The sequence below is a fragment of the Pristis pectinata genome, chromosome 4 (genome assembly GCF_009764475.1).
Source record: "Pristis pectinata isolate sPriPec2 chromosome 4, sPriPec2.1.pri, whole genome shotgun sequence".
Classification (NCBI taxonomy): domain Eukaryota; kingdom Metazoa; phylum Chordata; class Chondrichthyes; order Rhinopristiformes; family Pristidae; genus Pristis; species Pristis pectinata.
In genome coordinates, this window is record NC_067408.1 from 47,020,841 (window position 1) to 47,047,533 (window position 26,693).

Here is a 26,693-nt window from a genome sequence, read left to right on the forward strand (position 1 = left end):
TACGAGTGTCCATGTTCGAGGGGTGATGTATGTTGCCTTCGGCCCTGGTGTCTACCAGGAAGCGCCACCTGAAGTGTCGGTCCCAGAGGTACAGGAGCCTGTCTTGGTGGCCAGCCGTCATAGCCATTAGCGACGGCTGGCCCTGGCATTTCCCGGAAAAGCACATGGTGGACAGCAGCGGCACGCGCCTGAACCCCATCCTTGGTGATAGAAACACCATTGTTCCGAACTTTCGTCTTTTTCCCCCGGGGGCCTCGACGGCTTTGGTTGCAGGGCCTGGGCCTTGGGGCACTCGCTCATGGCTAGGGCAATGGAGGCTGCTCCACGTTGCTTACTCTGCCAAAGGATGTCTGCTTTAACCATGACTCTGCGTGGGTCGCTGAAATCCTCACTCCCGAGGAGGAGCCGAATGTCCTCTGGCATTTGCTCGAGGAACAACTGTTCAAATAAAAGGCACGGCTTATGGCCGTCCATGAGCGCCAGCATATCATTCATGAGCTCGGATAGCGTGCGGTTGCCCAGACCGTCCATGTGTAGGAGCCGCGTGGCCCATTCGCGGCAGGAGAGTCCGAAGGTATGGATCAGGAGCGCCTTAAGCTTAGTATACCTGTCCTCCGTTGGTGGCTGGTGTAGGAAGTTGATGATCTGGCCTGCCATGTCCTGGTCGAGCGTGCTGACCACATAGTAGTACCGCGTGGCATCGGCTGTAATGTCTCTGATATTGAACTGGGCCTCAGCCTGCTCGAACCAAAATGTGGGGCCGAGTGGCCCAGAAAGATGGAAGCTTCAGAGAGACCGCACTGTGCGAGTTGCTCAAACTCATGGCTGGTCGCTGAGTCGCCGGCTCCAGCTGCCGTCTGGAACGTCGGGGTCACCAATGTACCGCATGCAACGTGCTACTAAAGGAACACACGGAGGCAGAGAGTGCTGAACTCAAAAAAAACCCTTTACTCATTCAAAATCGCGCGCTTTAATCTACCGTCCCATGGGGCCCCTGCGACCCGTGGGGTGGAAGGGACGTCCGACTGTCCCCGGAGGGTCTGCCCCGAGCGGGTAGTTCCAAATGCGCTACCGCGTGTCTGCCTGCAGCTCCCGATGGCGGTTCGAGTCCCGCATGTGCAGGCCGCCACAATATATATATTTAAATGTTTTGAAATTATTTATGGGATTACTTCAAGGGGAAAGCAATGGAATGTATGTGTAAGGTAACTTTAAGAGCTGCCTTGTATCACACAGCATGATTCTTTGACAAATTATTTTCCTCAGTCACTGCAGTTTATTTGGAAGTTACTACATAAAATAGAGGGTATTATGTTTATAAGCTCTACTTCTTTGTATTTGCTTATGACAGCAGCAACACAAAAGAACCTTTGAACTTGTTCTGGCATTTGACAAGATCATCCTCTTTGACATTTTCCTGCTCAGATTCTAAAATTCTATCAATCTTAGTCTCAGCAACAGAGCATACACAGCCTTTCCACAAGATTCACAAATCTTTCAATTCCTCCTGATTTCAGCCCCTTATGTCCAACCTCTAATCTTGATACCCCACTCTACTTCCAGACCATCTAGCTGAAGGAAGCAAGCAACCTCTCAGCATCCATTCCGCAATGCCTCTTTAGAACCCTAAAAGCAAACAACCAACCACAGTGGGAGATACTGGATAAGATGTCAAAAGCCTGAAAGAAGGTTTTAAGATAGAAGAAGCTGAAGATGTGAGTGTTCAGGAGAGAAAGTCCAATAGGTTACACAAATGTCAGTGAATGGCAGGGTGAATAGAGCAATGGGATACACCAAACATCAGGGCCAAAGGAATGGAGTAGGGGAAGCTGGGGGCTGGTGTTGAGGCCGGGGGTGGAAGAGTTAAGAAGCAGTAGAGGGGCATAGGGGAGTTAGAGATAATTTGGAGAATTTTAAATGTCCGTGGAAGACTGAAAGCAGGGGCATTGGGCAAGCAGGACATAGAAGAAAGCCAACCAGACATCTGGTTGAGCCAATGCATAGAGGCTAGCATGCCAGTTTAGAGAGTTCTGCAATGGTTAGGCTGGGGAGGTGGCAAAGTCATAAATGAGTGTTTCAGGATCTGACTGGCTGAAGCGGTGTTTTTTCTGGAGAGGAGAGGCTGGAAGGTCAGCAGCTCAGCTTGGAAGTTCAACAGAAAACCAACAGAGTAAACAGAATTCTAGTCAAAAGGCCAATAAGTAGCTCAGTGGACGAGCTAACAGTTTGGCATTGTACCTAATCAGGCAGATGAGGAAAGACTTGGCTTCAATTTAGATTTTGGGTGGGAGATAGGGAGAATATACTGAGAACCTGATTCAAGGTTCCATGAAACCCTGAGCAACATCCAGACTACAGCCAAGGTTTCTCCCATAGTACCACAATGACAAATAACAATAGAGAGAAGTCTGAAAGCTGTCAGAATCTGTACATTTCTTCCTACTAGATGTTACAGAGTATAAGAGTTAAGATAAGCAACCATGCTAGGGTGGAATGTCTGCCGAGAATCCCCCATTTCCTAATGCAACACCAATGGCGACAGAGTTCTATCACCACTTCTACACAATTTTGCCAACCTTTGGGTGGGAGGACGGTAGATTCTACCCAGCAGCCCCACCAATGGGAAAACACTCTGAAAGAACGAGAGCGGCAACCTCTTGGGGCTGTATTGTTTCGGTCGGACAATGAATCGCACAGTCTCATTCCTCAACAGATAACACCCGACCTACCGAGCTTCCGGAAATTCCCGTTTTTACACTGTTTTATTTCACGTCAGGTTGAATTATTAAGTGTGACTAAGAAACTTCTAAAGACAAGATGCCTTGCAGCAGATAGACTTCCACCCTTCTGTGTTAGCCACATCTAAATAACGAGGTGGAGTGTGAGGGGAAGGTGGGGGTGGTTCCATCTGTGGAGCAGGCATCTAACATTAACTACTGCAGTCAACAACAACACATTAATTGAAATGGCTTTTAAGTGCTTTGCAGTGGAAAAACAGCAAAAACATTGCATCAGATGGGGAGTTAAAATCTATGGGAATTTGGGTGAAAATTCGTGCTTAATGAAAGATTTTCCTTTTTTTTTTAAAAAAGAAAGAAACATTCTTTTTCTACTCACTCCATTTATGTTTGGGAAGCATAATTTTCATACTTTTGTCTGGTAATTTTTTTTAGTACAACGAACAACAGTCATTTCTGTCAGACAGCCATCTGGAAGTGTCCTATCTGACAGAGCACAATGTTATCTGAGCCAATAGACGTCAGAATCCAAAACACAAGTCCTCGGAGTACACCACCAAGTAACCAGTCTGGGCTGGATAAGACAACATGGCACAAAACAAATTCACTTACCCACACTTTTTCTTAACACAGCTTTTCATTTAGAGATGGGAACATCTGCTTTTTGAAGCAGGGAGGACTGCAAAACACTGAGCTTGAAGGTCAGTCTCACAATGTAAGTAGCTACATCCCACATTTAATCCCGTAATCACCATATCACCTCAGTAACCCCTCCACAGTTCCAAATTTAACTCACCTCTAGTAATAAAAAGCTAAGCGATTTTGTTTATCCAGCGGCTTTTCAATCAGACTAATTTAGTAAGGATGAGTGTAGATATAATGTGAACACTGAGACCTGGCACTCAGGGAACAGGGGCCATGTAGTTGTACCATGCTGGTAGAAAGAGCTGCAAATCTAAATTTCTTAAGGAGTGAATCAGTACAACAAATCAAAAGCATGATTAGAGATATACTGACACACACACTTCTATTAAAAGGATTTATCAGCACTCAGACTATGGAACTGCAGCCCTGACCTAGGGATTAAAAATGTCTCAACAAAAAGACTTCGTATTATTTGTTATTCCCCACTAAAACTTGCTTCTTCATATGAGAAACACATGAAAATAAATGTTTGAAGAAGTCATTTTATAGAGCTGAGCAGAAGAGGGGAAAAGGCCAGATGAATAGTTGGGGTAAGGCCTACTTGAACAGGAGGGCTCCGTAGGCAGTGAGGAAGGTCCGCAGCAGGATTCCAAGAGTTCCAGAGGGTCAGGGGTGCTCATTGACTGAGGGAGTGGGGGCTGAGAAGCTGGTGCTGGGCTGGTGGACAGGACGCATAACGTGGCACAGGTAGCAGAGCTGCTGTCTCACAGCTCCAGAGACCCAGGTTTGATCCTGACCCCCAGTGCTGTCTATGTGATTGTGTTTTCTCCCTGTGACCCAGGCCCTCAGTAGCCAAGATGTACACTGCCTCCTCTCAAATCTCCAAATCTGCAGCCAACTCTGTTGTCTGTGTGGAGTTTGCATGTTCTACCTGTGACCACGTGGATTTCCTTCAGGTGCTCCAGTTTCCTCCCACATCCCAAAGACGTGCAGTTTGCTTGATTAGTTGTCCACTGTAAGTTACTCCTAGTGGTAGTTGATGAAAACGTAGGGAGAATAGACTACAGGGAAAATCAGAGAGAGGGGTTGTTCCGCGAGTTGGCACTGACTCGATGCACCAAAATGGGTTCCTTCTAAGTTTCAAGGAAATATGGAAAGTGTTTCCAGAACTTGCCAAGGTGGGATGTGTGAAACCATGCAAACACCTGAAGGAACAGCAAAAGCTTTCAATCCAAGGCCAGGGGCACATAGGACCAGTGGAACTTGGTAACAGCAGGAATAATGGGAACAGCTTGGTTCAAAGCATCTGACAACAAAGCTGCTACAAAAAGCTGTTCATTCTGAATGACACAAGACCAGAGGCAAGATATCCATTAGGAAGTTGGATGCTGTGGAGATGGATGAAACACAATGGTCAGAATAGAACTGGTGGGTGGGGGAAGGGGGGTGCACAATGCAATAAAAAAAATTCAGGGCAGGATTGAGGAATAAACTGAGCCTCCACATCTCCAGACTAGCCTGAGACTGTGGTCTGAGGGGTCAGTTTGTCTTGAGAGAGAGAGCGATGCAAGTGCAGGAGAGGGTGATGTTTGATGGCTGAATGATTTGCTAACATTTGTAAATTTCAAGTGATCCAAGTTATTGAATATTAAGCCTTTGAACTAAATCTACCCAGTGCTGGTCAGCAGAAACTCTGCAGTCTAAAAGGTACGGAGGGAGGGAGACAGAGATCAGGAAGAAATGGGAGGAAGACTGTGCACAGATCGGAAACTCAAACTGTGCAACAGGAAACTTGGCAGCTGGTGATCTCACAGCCAAAGGTGTGCAGATCATCAATCACAGTAATTCAAGTGACTTACTCTTGCTTGCAGCCTTCTGTTGATGCCGCTGAGCATAATGATTTCAAAAACAGCAGAGGGAGAAGCAGAGTTCAGTCCAGTGAAAGATCAAAGCAAACAGGATGGGAAAAATGAATCTTTGAGAAATGCAGCCTGTAAACCCAAAAGTTTTGAAAAACTGAAACAATTACTTTTTTTTAAAAAAAAGATGAAATGAACCACCCTAAATAATGTTAACCAAACTAAACAGATGGAGAGTCCAGCTCCACTCTACTGCACCACAATGACTGACCATGGCTCTCAATCAGCACTGTTCTGGCAAGGAACACTTTCCCATGCTGAGGGGTGGCAGGAGGACAGAAGGAAAGGAAATCGGAGGAGGAGCTGTCCCAGACCACTGCTGCATGTCTTACAGAATCCGGTATAAAATTTACCAGCCTGGGGAAGGAATATATTTAGAATACTGGTGATTCTACAAGAGGGAAACCCTACTTGTGTTAACTCCCAAAATTCTCTGATGGATTAGTTTCACACCTGTCAGTGCTATCTATTATTTCTTTTTGGGAAAAAGCAGGGGTTGGAGCGACGAAGCTGGCTGCAGGGGAACGAAGCAGAACATTGCTTTTAGACAAGGCAGTCACATTTTGACAATAATTGCGTCCTACAGCACAGAGAGAATGAATCTCTGTGCATGTGTGGACATGGGGTACTGGTGAGCCATGAAAGAAAGAGCAAAGAATGAACGACTGTGTAGAGACCTCCTGAACATGCAAAAAAAATTAACACTGACATGGTTTCTTCGCAATACTTGCAGTTTCTCCATGCATGCACGCCACCAATGGAATGAGAGTTCTTGTGACAGATGATTTAAAAAGAAAATAGGGAGGAGGGGAGAAAGAGAAGGGATTCTTAGAACAGAAACCACATCAGAAACTGGAAAGGAAGTTGAAGGGCAGATTGGATGGTATGACATCCAGAGGAAACATTCAGCAGTGTAGGTGGCCTCAGTGCTGAAGGACTGCACCAAGGATCATCTACTTTGCTCAAGCAGCTCAGGTCAAATAGGTCCAGACTCAGACTAAACATTATGAAACTGTCTTTGATTTTCATTCATCCGATTTTCTCTCTCTCTCTGTTTTCTTGACCTAATTCAGTCAGGAATAAGTCCCTAGAGCATCTCCAGAATCAACAACGAGAATTTGATTTTGTAGAAGAAAATATGGGTAAGATGTCAACTGGATGTAACAGTGATCAGTCAATATTCATTACATTTGCCAACCCTCTAAGACTACCCTGACATCCCCAGGAATTAGAGGAATTTCCAGAGCACTGGTGGAAACAACCCAGAAAAAAAACAATTCAGGGGGCAATAAAAATGTCATTTTAAATTTTCTTTGAACACATTTGTTTCCTAGTTTTCAATATATTGAGACAAAAGAAAAGGCTGTTTGATTGATGCTCAAGATTCATGCATCGGTAATGCCCACATGTTTTCTGAGTGGTTTGAAGAATCAGTGTGTCATGGACACTGACATGCTAAGTGACCAATGGAGGCCTGATACCATGCCCGGGGCCTGGCACCTCCAGGAGTTGGTTCAGCTGGAATCCCTAAATTTACAATCTGAACTCAGATTCTTTTAGATTTTGCTCCTGCCTCTGAATAATAGGGTTTTGTCACATGTATTCCTCTGGCCAATAAGAATTATCTCTCCCTCCCTCCCCCCCCCACCCCCCCACCAACAATTCCAGGTGAACACATTTCTCCCTCTCCTCCTGCTGGGAAGATTTTCTCTTTGGTGAGCCACTATCAGATATGCTATTGGGTCTCTGTTCCAAAAATCTTCTGGGGTGGGGTGTGAGAGGTGGAATTCACTACATGTCTGCAAGTATATCAGCCCACACTTTCACTTACTCCCACATTTAGTAGCATTGAGGACAAAGAAGCTAAACATTCAAGCGGCTTGAACAAGTTCAGCACAAACTACCAAAGAGGACTTTCTTTGTTTTTGTCCACAAGAGGCAAATAATACTCTGTTCAACCATTTAATCAAAAAAAGGACAAAAAGTTGTTCATTCATATCTCTCTCCACTTATTTCTGTGTATGGTGACTCACTGGCATACTTATCAGCTAGTAATTAACTTCCCCACCACAAGAACATGCAGCCACAAGTGATACAGCAAATTCTAATGCTTTCAAGTAATTATTATACTGACAGGCACTTCAACCAGTGTTAGGAATAGAAAGAAAATTAAATTATCCTTTTCTGGGGGCCACAGAAGTGAAATGAAACAAACAAAAAAGGGACTCTTAACTTTCCACAACAATCCAGAATCGGAGCTTAAACCCGTCTGGATTGGACAATCAGTGAACCTAACTGAATCATGCGCAGCAAAGATTCATCCACTCCACTGTACAATTCCACCAAAAATCATTCCCAGTTGAGGTTTCAAGTTTGACTGGACAAGTCCAGCACCTGAACATCCAGGACCAGAGTCTTTGATGGGAGAGCTGTCCCACAAACTACTCACAGAATCACAGCTTTCAACAAATACCCCAACCCCATCCATCCTAACACCAACAACACTCAAGAAGCTTACACCATCTAGGAGAAAGCAGGCCAAATGTCCAGCATCCTAAACATTCATTCCGTCCTCCACCAGTGCACGGTGGCTGCAGTGTGAACTATCGATAAAATGCACCACAGTTACTTCCCCAGGCCATTCCAATAGCACTTGCCAAGTCTGCAACCTCTACCACCTGGAAGGACAAGGGCAATGGGTGCATGGGAACACCAACAACTGCAGGTTCCCCTCTAAATCATCAATCACAGTACTTCAAGTGACTTACTCTTGCTTGCACCCTCCTGTTGATGCCACTTAATATTATGATATCAAAAACAGCAGAGGGAGAAGCAGAGTTCAGTCTGGTGAAAGATCAAAACAAACAGAATGAGAAAAATGAATCATTTTTCCCAAATGAACCTCATTCACGAGGTTCCCCTCATGCCGACTTAGAAATATATTGTTGTTCCTTCATTGTCACTGGGTCTGAATCCTACAACTCCCTCCCCAACAGCATTGTGGAAGCAGCCATGCCACAAATACTGCAGCAATTGATATTAAGTAGTGGGGTCATGGTCCAGTGTTATTCAGGGATTTATACACCTTGAATGGTATTTTTCCAAAGATAACCACTTGCCCTCCATGAAGCACAAGGAAAAGCATGAACAACATTCACTTTAATATTCAGTCACCATCACCCATAACGTTCACCGTATGCGCTCAGTACCAGAAGCGTTAAGATCCTGCTCCTTTTTAATTGATCCATCATGTGATCTGTGGAATCTGTCTCAGGCCAACCAGTCCACACTGATACCTCGGCACCATCCAGTCCACTGTGGATTTTTTATGAGAAAGTTCATAAAGCCAAGGAAATAGTGAATATCTACTTCCAGAAGACACTGTTTAGTTCTTTTGACAGTTTTCTGTGACGATGTTTTGAACAGCCTTAGAACAGAAGTATTAAAAACACAAGTTAGGGGCACTTTTATGCAATGTACATATTATGCCAAAAAAAAATCAGAACATTATTGTGCGAAACTTGGAACCACATCAAAGTGGATCCCTGAACTGCTGAATGCAACACATTGAGGAACCAGGGAGAATAGAGTGAGTGATAAAATTGTTTGGTTTCTGTAGCTGCAACTTGAGAGTACTCTGTTTTCAGTTCTTTGTTCTGATTTAATTCAGTTATTCTGTATTTAAACAAGGAGCTTTTCAAAATAAACTTAACATACATAAGGAAACTCAGCACCAGTCCTTGAATCCATGCCAAATGCCACCTGCAATCCATCATGCTAATGAACTACTCCTGACAGTCTACAGCTCATTGCCACAGAGCCCATTATTAGGCCAAGTGGGCCTCAGAATTTACCTCCTACCAGATGTAGTAGCTCCAATTAAGTGGTTGCTCTAAGGAGGTGAATTGTGAAATTCCCTTTTTTCACTCGTACTTCAATCCAAAATCCAGGTCTTCCATTACGTCTCTGTGGCAAGAGTCCAGATCGTCCTTGTGAAAGGAACTGAGTGAGTAAAAAAAAAGCAACCCGCAATGAGTAACTGACAATATTGTATTCTCACAATCCTGACTGAGCTTTCTGTTTATATTCAGTCCTTCCTTTTAGTTTAATGGTGACTGCAGGACATTGGGCAAGAACATCCATGGGGATTGATGAGTGGTTAAAGTCTTAAAAGGTTATTAGCCCAAAAGTAGTTTCCAGGGTGCTTCAAGCAGTCCACTTGTGTAGTTATCCCAGAGTGGATGAATTCCCCACTTCTCCTGGAGATGGCATCAGTTCTCTGATGAATGCAGGACTTGCGCTATTGTTGGGGATATTACAGAAACGCCACGCAGCATCGTGTTACACGCCAGGGGCATAAAACTTTGACCAGACTCTGTCATGCTGCCCCGAATTCCCCTCCAACAATGTGCTTCAGAATATCAGCAAACATGAATCACATCAGCTCAGGTACACTTTGTAGGGGGGGGGGGGGGGGGGCGCTGTTACCAATATCACAAACACAGAGGTAATGGGCTGAGATCCTACCATGGTTTAACTTGTGAAACTAAATACAATAAATATAGCTACTGTGTCCCAGTACCAAAGAAAACCCCATGAATGCATCCCGATTACCACTAAAAACCAACTACTTTAATAATGTTAATCAGCCAGCCATGCTGACACAGCCTGGCCTGTTGGTTACGTCACTCCTTTGACATACAGTTCACTCTTGGTTTTTCTGGAGTTGCACATCAGAGATCCCAGTTGTAACAGGATAAAATCATGACATCGCAGTGCAGTTAACTTTGCAAAGCAATAGCTGGTGGTTGGACTCTGAACTTGGGGAGTTCCCTGACTAATCAAGAAACAGAATCATTCCTGTCCAGCCCACATCTCCAAATCCTGTCCCCCTTGGCTTCACATAAAACAAGGTATAGGAAACACAGTGCTTAACAATGCTGTCCAAGTCCTTCGACGACTGAATCAGGACTTCATCACATTGATCATCATATGTAAGTTGTGCAGGATGCAACAGCCTTGAATAGACCGTGTGTGGGCAACTTACCTATTGTTCAATAGTATCACCAGTGAACCCCTTAACTGAATGCAGATCTGTCCTGATGGAACCAACGTGAGTAAATGGCCTGGGTCTCATTCTTGCCTTTCCATATTTCCGTCTCTTTGCACTGCTATTTATAAATAAAATCTGCTTCTGGAGTTGAAAGACACATGCTGGAGACTGTGTTGTGCGTGCTTTCTTTCCACACCAGTCAGCCAGCTGTGGGTAAGAATGCCTGGAAGTGGAAAAGTGTCAACACTCAGCTCTGTTACAGCCTTATCTAAAAATATTTTGGTTCTTTAGATAAGCAATCCACATTAACACAACTTTCTGCGATAGCTTCGGAAGAGCTACAAAGGATGTGAGATGGAATACTCTCTTTAAAGACTAGAAGATCTCTACCCAGACAATGTAATGTTACACAATAATAGAAAGCACCACAAGGCAACAGTATTATTTAAACTCCAACTAGGCTGCAAGGTCATAGCTGGCTTGCTGATTACTGGCTGGATTCTGGATATTCCAGAGCAGGAATTCTACAAAGGTTCCCAGTCCTGATCAACTAAACCCATTTGGTGGAAACATACAAGAAAATGCGGGTGAACTCAAACGCCATAGATAAACAGTCCCCTTTGCGTCCACTGGTTGGAAGAACACTCACTTGAAGAATAGGTACTCATTGATGCTCCTAGAAATGCTTTACAGCAAGCATGGACACTTCATGCAGGGGGTAGGACAAAGACTTGTGGTTTCAACTCACCAACAGTGAGGAAGTACCATAAATCCAATGGATTGGGAAAGCTGGTCACACATTGATTTGAGGAATTCAATCCCTAAGCAGAAAGAATGTTGAAGCCAAATGAGGTTGGCTGGATGATCCTAAATCAAGGCTGCTAGTGGGCTGGGTGGTGGGAAAACAGAAGTGTAACGGTCGGACAGTGATGGGACAGGGAGGAGGGGCAGGTCAAGGTCTTTCGACTTGGAATGAAAGGCAAATCACCAGGACAATTTAAATGGAAATTTACTCTTAACCTAATCCAGACCAGACTTGATGTGGTATCGCCTACCCCAAGGCAAAATTAAGGACTGCATTCTGCAGATTGACATCTTTAATCTGCTGCAGTCGTTTTTTAGATACGTTCAATTCATGGTTACTTTTCTTAGCCTCCTTTCATTGGAGAGCAAGACATCAGAGGCACTGACCGATTGTTACCAGGTAATTGGTTTATTATTGTCACATGTACTGAGATACAGTGTAAAGCTTTTGTTTGCATGCCATCCAGATAGATTGTTCCAAACACAAGTACATCGAGGTAGTACAAAAGGAAAAACAATAACAGAATGCAGAATATAGTGTTAAGGTTACAGAGAAAGTGCAGTGCAGGTAGACAAATAAGGTGCAAGGGCCATGGCAGATTGAGGGATCAAGAGTTCACCTTTATCGCATAAGGGATCCATTCAAGATTCTTTGAACAGCGGGATCGAAGTTGTCCTTGAGCCTGACTGGTACATGTTTTCGAGCTTTTATACCTTCTGCACAAATGAAAGGTGGGGGGGGGGGGGGGGGGGAGGAGGAGGAGAGAGAATGACTGGGGTGGAAGGGCCAGGTTTTTGGATACAATTGCTAACGCTCCCCCTTTCCCTCCACCGCACCATACACATCTACCCTCCTCCACTTCCAACCCACCCCACCGACAACCCACAATGCTGCCGTCTTTCCCGGAGTGGAACACTGCAGCATGTACCTCGCTCGAGTGCAAGACGTATGCTGCAAGCAGAAATAAAACGCCATCCAAAATTACAATTCAGACTGCAGTCCATATTGCAATAAATCAATCCCTCTAAAATCTAGCAGGAGATAAACAGATGACAAATAAGCACCAGCAATTTATGGTTCCCCTTGCAAACCAGCAGAGCAATCCCACACTCAGGGAAGCTGCCGATCCCTCATTCTGAAGTGAGAGTAGATCTCGATGATGGGACACAGGTTTAACGATTGGAAACAGATGTCCTGATTAATAACAGCCCTCCTGCTCTGCAGAGTTACTTCCTCTAATTCTGTGCGCTTCAGAGAGCCAACTCCAGCTGGAAATTTATTATTAACCAAGGTTGCAGATTATTCAAACAGCACAGAAAAAAGCACAGGGGGAAGGAAAAGGAAAGAGAAACAAAGCAAGGTCCAGGCAGGATGAATGAAAGGCAAGAGATGAATTTAAAAGATGGATCTAAACAGACTAGTTTCAAGGTAAACAGTCCAAAATGTTTCCCTAAACCCCATTCTCAGGTTGTGCCTGGCCCCAGCACATGGATATCAAAATATTCAAGTGAATCTTGATGGTGCATTCATTGTATTTCCAAATGACCACATTAACAAGGGAATCCCAGCTCCTCAATAATTATCTATCTCAGAGTCTGAGCAGAGGTCAGGCAGATGTTGACCTTTTAAATAGGAAATCTCACGTACTGTTCTAAAGGAACAATTTGTTAACCCTTTAGGTTCCTTCTACCATTAAACTTTCTCTGTACCTCAAAAGCTGCAACAAACCCAGACAGGTTATAAATAGAACAAGGTGATCAGTGAGAAGATATTTTCTCTATAGATGGCTCTTTGTGCCAAGCATTTCATTTTCATTCAAGTGCGGGCACTCAGTTTCAAAGCTCTTTTTCACAGAATCCAAGATTAGTCAGGTACAAGATGGAAAGCTAGAGGCTGAGTCAGGTTAATAAATGCAGGGGCTCAATTCAGCTTGAGAAGGTCAGGCAGCATCAGTGGAAAGAGAACTGCCTTAAGGTTTCAGGTCGAACAGGAGGGGTAAAAAAAAATCACAACATTCCTGATGAAGGGTCATTGACCTGAAACATTATCTTTGTTTCTCTTTCCACTGATGCTGCCTGACCTGCGGAGAGTTTCCAAAGTTTTCTGTCTTTATTTCAATTTCCAGCTTCTGCAGTTGTTTTGATTTTCATTAAGGTCAAGTTTGTTTTTCCTTCACACTCCCCTCCCTCCAATGCATTTTAGCCCTCCTCTCCTAAATACACTAACACTGTGCTACTGTAGGATTTCAGGGCAGTGATTACTAAAGAGAAGCATCAACAGCAGCAGTGTGCAGAGCAGACTACAGCCTGGCCTGAAACTGGTTTAAACGCAGCATTAGCTGCCGTTGCTGAAGGACTTTCTTGTTCATGGCCGGCATGCTGCAAACAAGCTAACTTTTACCATTGCTTACTCAGGGGTTATTAAATCCACTTGTGGCAGCCCCGCCTACTACCTCTGTAGCACCAGAGTGGTTAAATCAATAAAGGCTGAGGATGATGTGAGGGGCTTGATGTGTGTGAATCAGCTATCCATTGGCTAACCTCATAATCAAGAGATTATGTGTAGCTACTTACAGTACATTAGATCTCTCAAGTTTTCTAGGAAAGCGTCAAGAGCCAGCAAAGCAGTGTTTGTATGTTGGGCAATGAGATGGAGAACATATCAAATCCTACCCTGACTGACTCCCCAACCTGACAGAGCATTCTGACTGGTTGCATCACAGCCTGGTACGGAGGCTTCAATGCACAGGATTGCAAGAGGCTGTAGACTCAGCCAGGTCCATCACAGGCACAACCCTCTCCACCATCGAGGATATCTTCAAGAGGCGGTGCCTCAAGAAGGCAGCAGTCATCATTTAGGACCCTCACCATCCAGGACATGCCCTCTTCTCATTGCTACCATCAGGGAGGAGGTACAGGATCCTGAAAGTCCACACTCAACGTTTCAGGAACAGCTTCTTCCCCTCCACCATCAGATTTCTGAACTCATGAATACTACCTCGTTATGCCTATTTTTTTTGGACTATTTATTTATTTTGTAATTTATGGTAATTTTTGTCTTTACACTGTACTGGTACTGCAAAACAATAAATTTCATGTCATAAATTAGTGATAATAAATCTGATTCTGAAACACACGCTCCTCCAGCAGAAGTCCACAGACTTCCCACCCACCCCCCCATCCCCACAGCAGTTTTCAAATGCAATACCAGGCAATGCATTAAGGTAACTGCCTGAACTGAAATTTCCTGAATACTATGGCAATGGAAAGTGTATAGAGGAGACAGAGGATTCACCAGATTTTGCCTGGAATGGAACATTTCAGTTATAAGGAGAGACATATTAGGCTGGGCTTACTTTTCTTGGAGTGTATGAGGCTGAGGGGAGACCTGATAGATAGAAGGTAGGAAACTTTTCCCAATATCAGAGGTGTCTAAAACTGGACATCAGAGGTTCGGAGGGAATTTGAGGAAGAACTTTATCACCCAGAAGGTGGATGGAAATTAGAATACAGAGTGGATGGTGCAGGCAGGTCTCACAAAATTTTAGTAGTATCTAGATGAGCACATAAATCGCCAAGGCAAAGGCGGCTACAAACCAGGTGCTGGCCGACAGGATTGGTGTAGATAGGGACTCGACAGTCAGCATGGATATGATGGGCCGAATGGCCTGTTTCTGTGCTGTGTGACTATCTCACCAAAGGGATGAGAAGCAATGTATAAAAGAGGTCAGCTGGCTCTGGCTGCATCGTTTTATTAAGCAAGGTTAAAAAGATATAGTAGGAGGTCTCTTAAGAAATAAATAAAAATGCTTTTCAAATAGCACCACACTGAAACGTCAATACCCAGAACTCAGCTTGCTGCTGGAAGCAATTCAAAACCAACACTTCATTCGTGGAACCAGGAGGCAAGCCTTTCAAAACGTCTTTGTTGCAATTATGTGCTCAGATGACCTCTGATGACCTTCATCAAGGGAGAGAGCACGAGCCCTAATCTGGTATTCACACACCACGCTTTGGAAAACTGAGGAATTATGCTGGTTGAAAGGAGGTCAGCAAGTGGAACATATACCAGGCTCTCTTCAACAAAGAGATACAGATGGCTCCTGTCAGCAGCAACCTTCTTACTCAACAATGAAGAAAAAGGAGACCACCATCTAAAGAATGTTTATCAGCCACTTTGCAGACATCTTTAATACTTTCTACACACTAGGGCTGACATAAATCATCAAACAAGGAACCTCCATGAATTACAACACAACAATCAAATAAGATGCCTCAAAATAGAATCCAAGGTGACAAGTTTGCATTCTTTATGGCCATTTGAATCAGGCAAATGGATCACTATCCTGCAGTTCCAAGGATCCACTGATACTGTGAACTTACTAACTTCATAAAGTGCTGCTGAGTATCCCCACGAGTTCAGCTGGCGACATGCACATGATCCGCTGAACTACTATCTGTGTACTCTAGGTCTGTCCTAGGCTCCACTTCAAACTTGTTCCAGATGCATTGAAAGCACAGGAGAGTGTACCTGTACTAATGAAGTCAGTTCCAAGTGTGGGCCAGAAGTGAAGCCAGCACTGGGTCTGGAGTGTGAGTCTAGAGTTTGAGCAGGGTGTAAGGTTGGATCAGAGGTTCAGAGTGTGGGCTGGGAGTGAGGTCAGAGCTGGGATCTGGAGTGTTGACCAGGAGCAAGGTTGGATAGGGGGGGCCAGAGTTTTGACAAGCTGAAATATACAAGCTAAAGCTCACTTTAGGTACAATTTATTATATCCACAGAGGGGGATTTGCCAGTTGCATTCATTCACTTTTCTGGTATCCATGGGAAGTTCATGCCCTTATTCTGCACAAACAAGAACAACTCAGTGTCCTGTCACAGCTGAACTCAGTCCAAGAGGCCAAGACAGTCCCAGATTCAGTATCCAGCCTGTGCAAGTGTGGTGTGTGAGAAAGCAATATGGCATGTGGAATGTGGGCAATGATACCACACAGAGTCATGTTTCATTGTGATGCCCCCAACAGATCAATAGGTTGCTGAAAATTCCTTTCTCAGCTCACATCTGAAGTAGTACTGGTGAAGGGCAGCAGCAGTTTTTGAATTTTAGTAAGGTAACAGTGTTAGCACACTCCAGTGAACTGCAGGATAGTGTTAGCAGCACAGCAGTTAGTGCTGCTGCCTCACAGCTCCAGTGACCCGGGTTTAATCCTGACCTGGGGCGCTATCTGTATAAAGTTTGCACAATCTCCGTGTGGGTTGCCCCTCCCACCCCCTCCGGGTGCTCCCACTTCCTCCCACATCCCAAAGACATGCTGGTGGATTAATTGACTACTGTAAATCACCCTGAGTGTCAGCAAGTGGCAAAAGAGTCAAAGAGGAGTTGATGGGCATGTGAGTGCAGGGTTACAAGAAAATGAGGAGGGGGGAAATGGGCCTGATGGAATTGCTCTGTTAGAGCCAACATGGATCTGATAAGCTGAATGGCCTCATTCTGTGTCTTAAAAGAAACAAGGAGTTAATGTCTTCAAGAGAAAATGGCAAGGAAGTAAGAAATAAATTAAAAAGAAACCTTAGCCCACTTTCCCCAATCCCTGTTACTACCCCCTGCCACTTCCCCAAGAGAGGCCAACACACAGAGGCATTAACAGTGATCAGTCCCTGGCAGGTGCTTGGAAATGCAAGAATGGCTCTGATTAAGATATAAAAGCACTCCATAGATTTTGTTGGATCTGGTTATTTTCGAATCCACAGGTTCTTTCAGGAGTCCAGGAATGAGTTGAAAACAACTTGGTGCTTCACAAAGTTTAATTGGAAAAGTTTAAAACAAAGAAACAGTCACAGAGCACATGGCACTAGCTTTACTACTAGGAGATGAGCCGAGACAAAAGAACTAAAGATGAGCTCAGGCCGGGGGGAGGAGAGCAAGAGAGAGATTAACAAAAACTGACACCTTTTATACCTGAGATAAGATACTCTTTAGCTAACAATAGTCCAATCAGGAACCTATTAGATACTTGTGGCCAAACCAACCAATGAAAAAACCACATATTCACCTGATGGACGAACCAATAAGCTAGTAAGTGACCATTCCTTGTGCAGCCACTTGAGGTCTATTAAACACTATACATGTTAAAAAGTAATTAAAACAGTCGAATCCAACGATTTCTAAATTTTAAAATATATTCAGGTACATTATAAGTACTGTTTCATTAACAACTGATTTGTTGTTTTAAGATTTAGAGCAAATAACTCAGCCCAATACATCAGGGGCACATCCCTCCCAACCATTGGTAGTATCTACATGGGGTGCTGCCTCAAGAAGGCAACATCCATCATCAAAGATCCCCACCATCCAGGCCAGGCCATGCCATCTTCTCACGGCCACCATCGGGCAAGAGGTACAGAAGCCTTAAGTTCCACATCACCAGGATCAAGGACAGCTACTTCCCTTCAACCATTCAGCTGTTAAACCAACCTGTACAACCCGAGTCACTACTTCAGTATTGCACTACAATGGACTTTGTTTCTTTTTGTTCTAATTGTGTTCTTTTTTGTAAAAATTGTGTTTAATTTATGTAATTTATGTTTTTCTTGTGAATGTTGTGTATCTGATTCTATGTGCCTGTGATACTGCAAGTAAATTTTTCATTGTACCTGTGCATACATGTACTTATGCATATGATAATAAACTCGACCCTCTGAATAACTTGAGGATTATCAAATTACAATGAGCCAGATTGTTCTGGAGCACGGAAAAAGTTCTGCAACAAAGTTACTGGACTTATGTGCAAATGCAAAAGACCCAACAATACTGGCATGCTCTGGGGCAATTCCAGAGGCCAGTGAACTGGATCTTGGTGAGATTCCCCAGCATTTTGTTTGGGGAATCTGCTCTGTCGGATTCTGCAGGAGGTGAGACTGCGAGCCCGCGAGCCCACCTGTTTCAATGGGAAGTTCAAGGCTGCAGTGGAAAAAAGAAAAAACACAAGTTCTTTTATAGAACTTATGATTTGTCTTCTAATTATTTAAAAATGTTTTTGCTGTTTGTCTTATTCTCGTTACATACAAAATTGTTTATGTTTTTTAAGTTGACATTAAAAATTTGTTAATTTTCAAAATATAATTTATTTCATTTTCAGTCTTTTTAAATGTTTCTGAAAATCAGAGACATTCAAAAACATTTAGATGTCAGAGAGATTAAAAATTATGACAGCCTGTAGAGCTGGAGATAAGGCTTGGTCAACTACAAAAAAGCTTCCAGCAAAGGTGTGTTCAGGCCTGTCCACATCACTCCATTACATCATTCAAGAACAAGCCCTCATTACTCAGATCAGGGAATACCTGGTCTGGATTCACCCAAGGTCAGTCCAGCTGAGTGGTGTCCATGGGCAGAGAGCACAGTGCATCAGTAAAATCTAAGCCATGGACTTCTCACAGACTGTCCTCTCTGTCCCTGCGGCCCCACCCAATGTTCACTCCAAATTGGCCTGGCCTTTTCACCCATCCCTGCTCCCAACAACTATTTCTGTTTTCATGAACGCCTGGCCAAAAGGATATTTCATCAGTTAGCACAACCCAGTGGAATACATAAATACCACAAATTCTTCCTCAGTAATCATTAATGCTTCCTTTATAAACACAGATAAAGCCTTGCTGTGGTGGCCAGAGCGAAGAGTACTAGAATGGATCCAAAACACAGCCCACGAGCATAAATTACATCCCCACAACCCTTGTTTGTTCTCACAGTCCAGCCAAATCTGCAAGGAGGCAGGGTGACAAGTCTCGGTGTGAGAATGCCAGGTTGTTCTCACCTTGGTCAGCCAGAAGACTGACGTGGACTTGTAAGGGAGCAGCAGTAGCTGGAGTTAACACTCACTAAATATAGGAAGGAATATAGCTGATGTGTAAAATAAAGCAGCTGTAGTTAGACAATGTATAAAATTATAAGAGGCCTCAAAAGATTGTACAGAAAAAGTGCTTTTCCCTTAACACAGTGACTCCCAAACCTTCCTTTATTGTATACCCACTTCCAGGTTTACCTGCATACCATTTGCCACAAATGCCAATTATCACCTGCCCTCATTATCTGCTGACCCCCTCCAATCCTATTCATCCACCATACCTTCCACCCCAATCATATAACATTACAGCCTTCACCCAATACCCCTACCCTCCTCACCTCTGCCCCAACCTTGCTCTTCTGCCTGATCGCCACAATTGTGTACCTGGAAAATTCTGATACCTCCCCACCCCAGAAAATGTGCATGGCCTGAAAACTCTGGCATTACACCATCTCTCCCATCTAACCCCTTCCCGTTAGATGTCTCAAGTAACCCCAGGGGTATTCAAACCCTGGTTCAGCAAGAGAGAAATCAATAACTAAGAACATAAATTTAAGGTAATTGGTGAAGGATTAGAGGGAAGTTCAGGCAAAGTCTTTTCATCCAGCTCATTGGTGAAACAAGGGCAGAGGAAGAACACCTCAACACATGCGAAAGGTACCCACTGAACAATTAGTATGTCATAGTCTACAGGACTATAGACCGTGACCTGGGAAGCAAAATTAGTTGAGAAAGTCTTTATTTGGTGGGCAGGAAGACAATGGACTGAATGGTCTCCTTCTACATCATAAATTTTTTTTGACCACCTCCATAAATTGTTAGGAGTACCATGTCAGTCTGCAGTACCTCAAGGCCATGTGTACTGATTTCATACTAGAAAGATTAGCAACAGTAGCCCATGCAACTTCCTGAAGAGATTGCTGGTGGGAGATGAAAGTTTTCCATGCAAGCAATTCCATCCCTTTCAAAAGAATGCAAGTTTTTAAAAAAAAAATTTGCAATAATTCTTCCCCAAACACTACAAATTGAAAGGTTAGTAATTTGGCATCTCTGATCACTTATTCATGGAAAGGACTTAGGGATTGTTATATTTGGTATTGGTTTATTATTGTCACTTGTACCGAGGTACAGTGACAAACCGGTCTTGCATATCATTCATACAGATCAATTCATTACACAGTGCACTGGGGTAGTACAGGGTAAAAACAAAAACAGAATACAGAGTAAAGTGACACAGCTACAGGGAAGTGCATTGCAGGTAGACAATAAGGTGCAAGGTCATAACAAGGCAGATTGTGAGGTCAAGAGTCCATTTCATCGCATAAGGGAACCGTTCAATGGTCTTATCACCGTGGGATAGAAGCTGTCCTTGAGCCTGGTGGTATGTGCCCTCAGGCTCCTCTATCTTCTGCCTGATGGTGGGAAATTGATGTGCACAAATGGGTGTTCAACAAAACAAGCTGAATGTATAATTCAAAAAAATAAAATCTATTAATCGACTTCCACATGTGATCTCTACCGGCAAGTCAGTCTGATGTAGCTTACAGAGAATATAAGACCCGGTCTCTGCTGTATGCTGTTAACTCTTTGAACAAATTGCTCATTGGATGCGGACACTGCCAACAAAGCCAAATTTATTATCCATTCCTGTACCCCCTGTTAGGCCATTTCATAGGGCAGTCCCAAGGTGTGGAGTCACAAGTGAGCCAGAAAGAGGGCAGCAGATGTATGTCCCGAATGAGCACGAACAAGGAAAATTTATGATTGGTGGCAACTGGGTTGTGAATAAACTATTGCAAGGCAGAGATCTGGAGCTGGACTGGTCTAAAAATACACAGAGGCAGATTTTGATTTGATAATTATTTAAGAGATGGATACCGAAAGTAAATACCAGGCTACAAGAGGGTAGAATATATATGGTAATTCTTTTGGAACAAGTACATTGGTTGCTTATGCCTTGTTTTATCAATTGTTCCTCAATTCATCTGCGATAGGCTAGGGTAGCACCCGAGAGAATATGTACAAAAGAAATTACACCCAGTTCAGATGATGAAGTTGTTACTACTACCCAAGTTACTTTATTGAACAATTAGATATTGTATATCATTGCTGTGTTGAAATCCTGGAACCTCCTGGCCCAATAACCTTTCCCAACCAACCTGTTTTGAGGAAACAGCCAGTTAGCACCTTCTCTGGGGTTGGACAATAAATACCGGTCATGTCCACATCCTAAGAGTAAACTTTTCAGAACGAAGGCTCAGGACTGCACACAAGGGATTGACAGTATTCACTGAAGTAACCAAAGTGACTGCACCTGTCAGGATGTACCGGAAGAAATACCAAACGTACAACAATAACTCATTTCAAAATATGGGCTTGTGGAGATTCATGGTTTCACCACCAAAGAAAACTTTGTTCTAAGCAGTAATAGAAGTGCAATAAGTGGACAATGAGTCAAGAAAGGGTCAAGCTGTAAAGACTCCCCAGAGTCCAAAATGCTAACTAAATTCACTGGGCTTGGTTTACACCTAAAGAATAGCCATTTGGGCAAAATGCAAAAGGAAAGAAGGAAGGAAGGAACGGTATGCATTTTTATAGCGCTTTTCATATCCTTCTCTGAACATCCAAAAAACACTTTGCATCCAATGAAGTATTTTTGATCTTTACTGACTGTTACAATGTAGGAAAAATGACAGCTAATTTCAATACAGCTGGGTTCCATAAACATCAATGTTATGATAACTGAATAATCCTTTTCTAGTCAGACTAAGAGAGGACTATTGGCACTGAAACCAGGGATAACTACCCAGTGTTTCTATGAATTAGGCTGATGGGATCTTTAATACCCTCCTGAAGGAACAGACTGGCCCTAGGTTTCATGTCTCATCTGAATGTTGGTATCCCAACAAGGCAGCACTCTTGTACCGGAACAGCAGCCAAAACTCAGGTCTCTAAACTGGGACTGTAATCCCAGCAGCAGCCAACATCTTCCAGGCAGGGACATAAAATGTTTAAAGATAATTAGATTCTTTTTTAAATGAAATGTGTACTAAATGTGTTACATAATAGTCTGTACAGCAGCAGGAAGTGGGTGCAGGGGATCCGGGGAAAGAGGAAGAACAATTAGAAGCTTTTGCAGAAATAAATAAAAAGCTTTTGGGAAAAGGTGAAAGTGTTCAAAAACTACCAGGATTATCTTCCTCTCCATCAATTGGCAAATTGTGGCCCTGACACTTAAAGGTCAGTTTCCATGATCCTTTTTTTAAAAAATAAAGTGAAGCAATTTAGGATCTTTGGAGTTGGAAGTAATGGAATTAAACAAAGTCTGTAACCAGTAACTTAATTGAACACTTTCTATAACTGGGCTTCCATAATATATCTGACAAGAACCCCTCTGGGTTTTACCAAAAAGGCCAAGGTAAAGCAGCACTCATCTCCGTAATCAGCCCCAGGACTCTTCTTCATTCATTACATCCAAAATGGACCGAAAGACAAAATTAGCTATTGGTGCCGTGGAGCTGAAATTTCACAGTAGATTGATGGGTATGTTGTCACTTCCAGAGGTGTTTAACAGGGGTCTATCCTTGCCTGGGCGGGAGTGTGAGACAAACCTAATTATCAACACCAAGGTTCCAGGCTGAAAGGTCATGCTGATGCGAGGGATTATGACAAATATTATTACATTTCAGTGTAAGCTATGTTACAGTTAATGTTTGGTTCTGAACACATTTTTAAATACACTACAGAATGTGAAGGAAATGTTTTTAAAATTGAGGAATTTTTATATTTTTTATATATATATATCTATATCTATATATATTATATATATCTATATATATCTATATCTATATATATCTATATCTATATATATATATACACACACACTAACCTGGGGGCTCCTGTAGTTAAATCACAAGTAAGTTCACAAACTTGATTCAAGTTCCTGCCAAATTAGACAACTTCAAGGCCAGCACAGCTGGAATGAATATTGGGAAAATCCAGGCCCCTGCCCCACTTTTAATGACCTCGGCTCAGGGTCTGGGGCTTGGTAGATTGGTGAGTAGGGAGGGGTGGTGAAGGTTGTGAGCTGAAGGAGGGAGACAAACCCACCCCCACCCAACATTTGGAAAAATCACACTGCTACAGATCAAGCCTCATTATTCAACCCTTGTTGTACCCCAAGTACTCAAGGCCAGGCACACCTCAGAATCACAGGATGTAATCTCGTGACAAAAATGCTTGGTCAAATTTCCTGAGTGGTACAATGCAATCCTGAAGTAATCATAATCACCAGTGATAATAAGTCTGATTTGGATTCTGAAAAGATGAAAATCAAAGAATTGCAAATGCTGACAATCTGAAAGAGTTCCCAGTTCCGATGAAGGGTCTTTGACCCAAAAGTGTGTTTCTCTATCCACAGATGCTGCCTGACCAGCTGAGTATCTACAGCATTTTGTGTGTCCAAAAAGACGTTGGCTTCTAGTGGAGTGTTCCCCCTCTGCACTTGGGATGAGATTGAAGTTTTCAGAGTTCAACCAAGCTACCAACCAGCACGTCTTTGGGATGTGGGAGGAAACAGGAGCAGCAGGAGGAAACCTGCATGGTCACAGGGAGAATTTGCAAACTCCACACAGACAGTACTAGAGGTCGAGATTAAATCTGAATTTCAGATTGCTGGAGCTGTCAGGCAGCAATTCTACTAGATGCACAACTGTGGATATGGGTACATCTCCTTGATGATGGTATTTAATCTACTATAACGTAGGGTGCCTGATATTTCAAAATCCTATAGAACCATGAAACCTGTACCAACGTCAACTGACCAACAGGGACACTATGCAGGCAAACCAAGAATGATAAATAGTTAATGTCTTACCGTCTGTGATGAGCAGTCTACCTTTTTTTTGCTCTTTAAGCGGTCTAGAAGACCACTTATTGGAGTCTTGAAGTCTACCATCAAACGCCTGATCATCGAGTTGGAGTCTTGTTCTTTGTCACTCAAATTCCACAACAGGCAGTCCTTCTTAGTTAAAGCACTGCTAAAAGGTAATTTGTGGACCTTGGGCAACATCATTACAACAGCTGCTGCAAACAGCCAGACAATTCAACAGCAGCTAAGTGTTTAAATATTAACTGCACTCACAGACACATTCACAATGACTGAAAAGACTTTTAGACAAAAGGTTTATTTAGTGGCGGTGTAACCATGCAAAGCAATCAAACCCTGTGCTTTGGAGTAGCAGAACAGTGCCTTATTGCACTTTATAAGGTGCAGATCTGCAGGAGATAAGCACCACCAGTCCCAGCTCAATTAATTCTACGAATTAAAATTTTTGAACCCCATAATAGGCCCCAGCTACGCTACATGGGATTGAGTCCAGATTAATAAAAATAGTCAGCAGCAGTAAATTACCACCTTCCCCACCCCATCTGATGGCCAGCCACCATTGTTCCCTGGAGGTAGCACTCTCAAGAAATGTGGGAAGAAAAAAATCAAAGCAAACAGATTGAATGAACCCATTCATGCTGCAAGCTCTCAAATGGTGTGTAAAATTTGCTGTTTGATTTCATATGGTAGGCAGACTGCTCAGCAAGGAGAACAGAGTTATAAATCTAGCAATCATTTCTATATGGTGTTAGAGGAGAATTAGAAACACAATTGCAAAGTGCTTGGTCTAATTCAGTAAATGCAATTCACTGGAATAGAAATTTGTCTTTGCCTATATCCTAAAGGTACATTGAGGTAATGTTTGTGTAATGAACTCTGCGCCCAAGATCCACTGAAGTTAATGCTAACTGTATCACATTGCTAAAGATTTCTACCCAACCGACTTTGCAAAAGCTGGCGTCGAGTTAGAATGCTTCCAAGGAATGCTTAAGTGTGGTCATTGAGGTGAGAGTGGAGGGAACTCCTTCCAGGTACAGAATAGGAAGACTGGCCACCCCAAAATAGCTCTGCTCATGCACAGTACCCACTGCAGCCCCAGTGTAGTATCATTCATCTCTGAGTTAATGAGTAAAAGGTTAATAATTGCTGCGCTTATCAGGCAATGCCAGCAGGAGAACTGGAGTAATATCCATGTCAGGCATTCTTAGCGATGGGACAATTTTAATTGGAATAACTAAGTGCTGTGAGAGTGTGCCAAGGTTATTGGTGAACAACACAACTCCCCCATTCCATCTGTAGTGAGACTGTAGATACTGATGTATTTTCAAAGTCATGGAATACAACGGTGACGCCTGCCATAGAGGGAGAAAATCAGCACATTTGAACAAGTAACTGCTGATGTCCAGCATGATGTGCTCAAATTCAGATTGGATCCTGTGGGGATACAGGACAAGAGGATGCAGCAGGGTTCCAGTACCTTGAAAAAAATGGTTTGACCCGGAGAAATTGAATGGGGAGGTAGGGCAGAGTCTCCTTATCCAACTGGTACTTCTCAACATACCAGTATCCTATTTAAAGGGCACTAATATAATCCTAAAACAGAATTGTGATGCCATATCAAACTTAGCACATACAACTTACACTGACTAATATAGATTTGGAGTACATTTTTTGTTTTTAGAAAAAAAATGCTCATTAAGGTAAGGGATAAAATTGTTGCCGTAGAGCAAGGCCAGATATCCCAAAGGAGCAAACCAAAATCAGTAGAAGGAATCTCAACTGACGTTGGTTTATTCTTTACCCAGGCATTTGGAGGCCAAGTTCAAGACAGTCAGCCTAGATTGAAAATTAGTTGCTTCAGTACGGAACAGGTAATCAACCCTGGGCCCTCCCAACTTGTGATGCTCAGCTGCATGCAACATTGAACCTGGATCAATCTATCCTTGCATAGTCTATACCAACAGGCAGAGCCATTGGTCCACATTTTCTTGCCTTTGTGATATTAGCCCCTGAGATCAGGAGCTGTTCACAGTGTGGAAAAGTGCTAGCAAAGGAAGGTCCACATCTGTGCAGCCAGCTTCACTGATGTTAAGGTGCCAAGTCAAGCCTAAAACTATAATCAACTAGAGAGCAACCTCACCGAACATCTGTTCATGTTCTGCCCTCTGCAGATCCAACAGTGCTTTGTCTCCTCGTTCCTCCGATGGGAATGATGAACTACACCACAATGCGTAAATAGGTTCTCCTTGAACATTTTCACCAAGGTGAGGCTAAGTGCACTATTTGACACTATCTTGATACTGTGGGCTTGACTAAACTGGTCTAGAACTGAGAGTCACTTTCACTCATTCATTACGGAGCATCAAGTAAACGTAACTGTTTATTGTAATGGTCAGCCTTCAACTGAAGCTGTAAGCATGGTACAGCAATACAATGATTAACCACGTGACCTCACCATCCTTAAGTAAGGTTACTCTCACAGTAATTTAACATACACCATGTTCAACAAAACATTCAAATTATCTTGCACTTTTTGTTACCTCATCCCTCATAATTTCATTTAAGGACAGCTGATGAGATTCCCATTGGCAAGGACCAGAAAAAGTGCAGGCAACAAATTCTTTCCGATCAGAAAAGGCTTTGACTTAAAAGATCCCAAAACTCAATAGCTACACAGCGAGTAAACAGGTGTAAACTCAGAGTCTGTCAACAGGTTGACACTGATTTAGAATCTGTTCAGGCAAAAAATTGTGCTCATCCAGGCAGGGGATTATAATGCTGGAAGTGGAACTCCTCTCAATTGCACA

The 26,693-nt window shown here is 43.1% G+C and overlaps 1 protein-coding gene across 6 annotated transcripts in view; it reads right to left on the reverse strand.

Annotated features, from left to right (window-relative positions):
• n4bp3 (NEDD4 binding protein 3) overlaps positions 1 to 26,693 on the reverse strand; it is a 100,000-nt gene that overhangs the window by 22,528 nt on the left and 50,779 nt on the right. The window contains exon 1 of one of the 6 annotated variants that reach the window (XM_052015119.1): positions 9,157 to 9,216. The exons of the other annotated variants lie outside the window; for them this stretch is intronic. The gene's annotated coding sequence lies outside the window, so the exon portion shown is untranslated. Of the gene's footprint in view, positions 1 to 9,156; positions 9,217 to 26,693 lie in introns of those variants that run through there. 6 annotated transcript variants of the gene reach the window in all.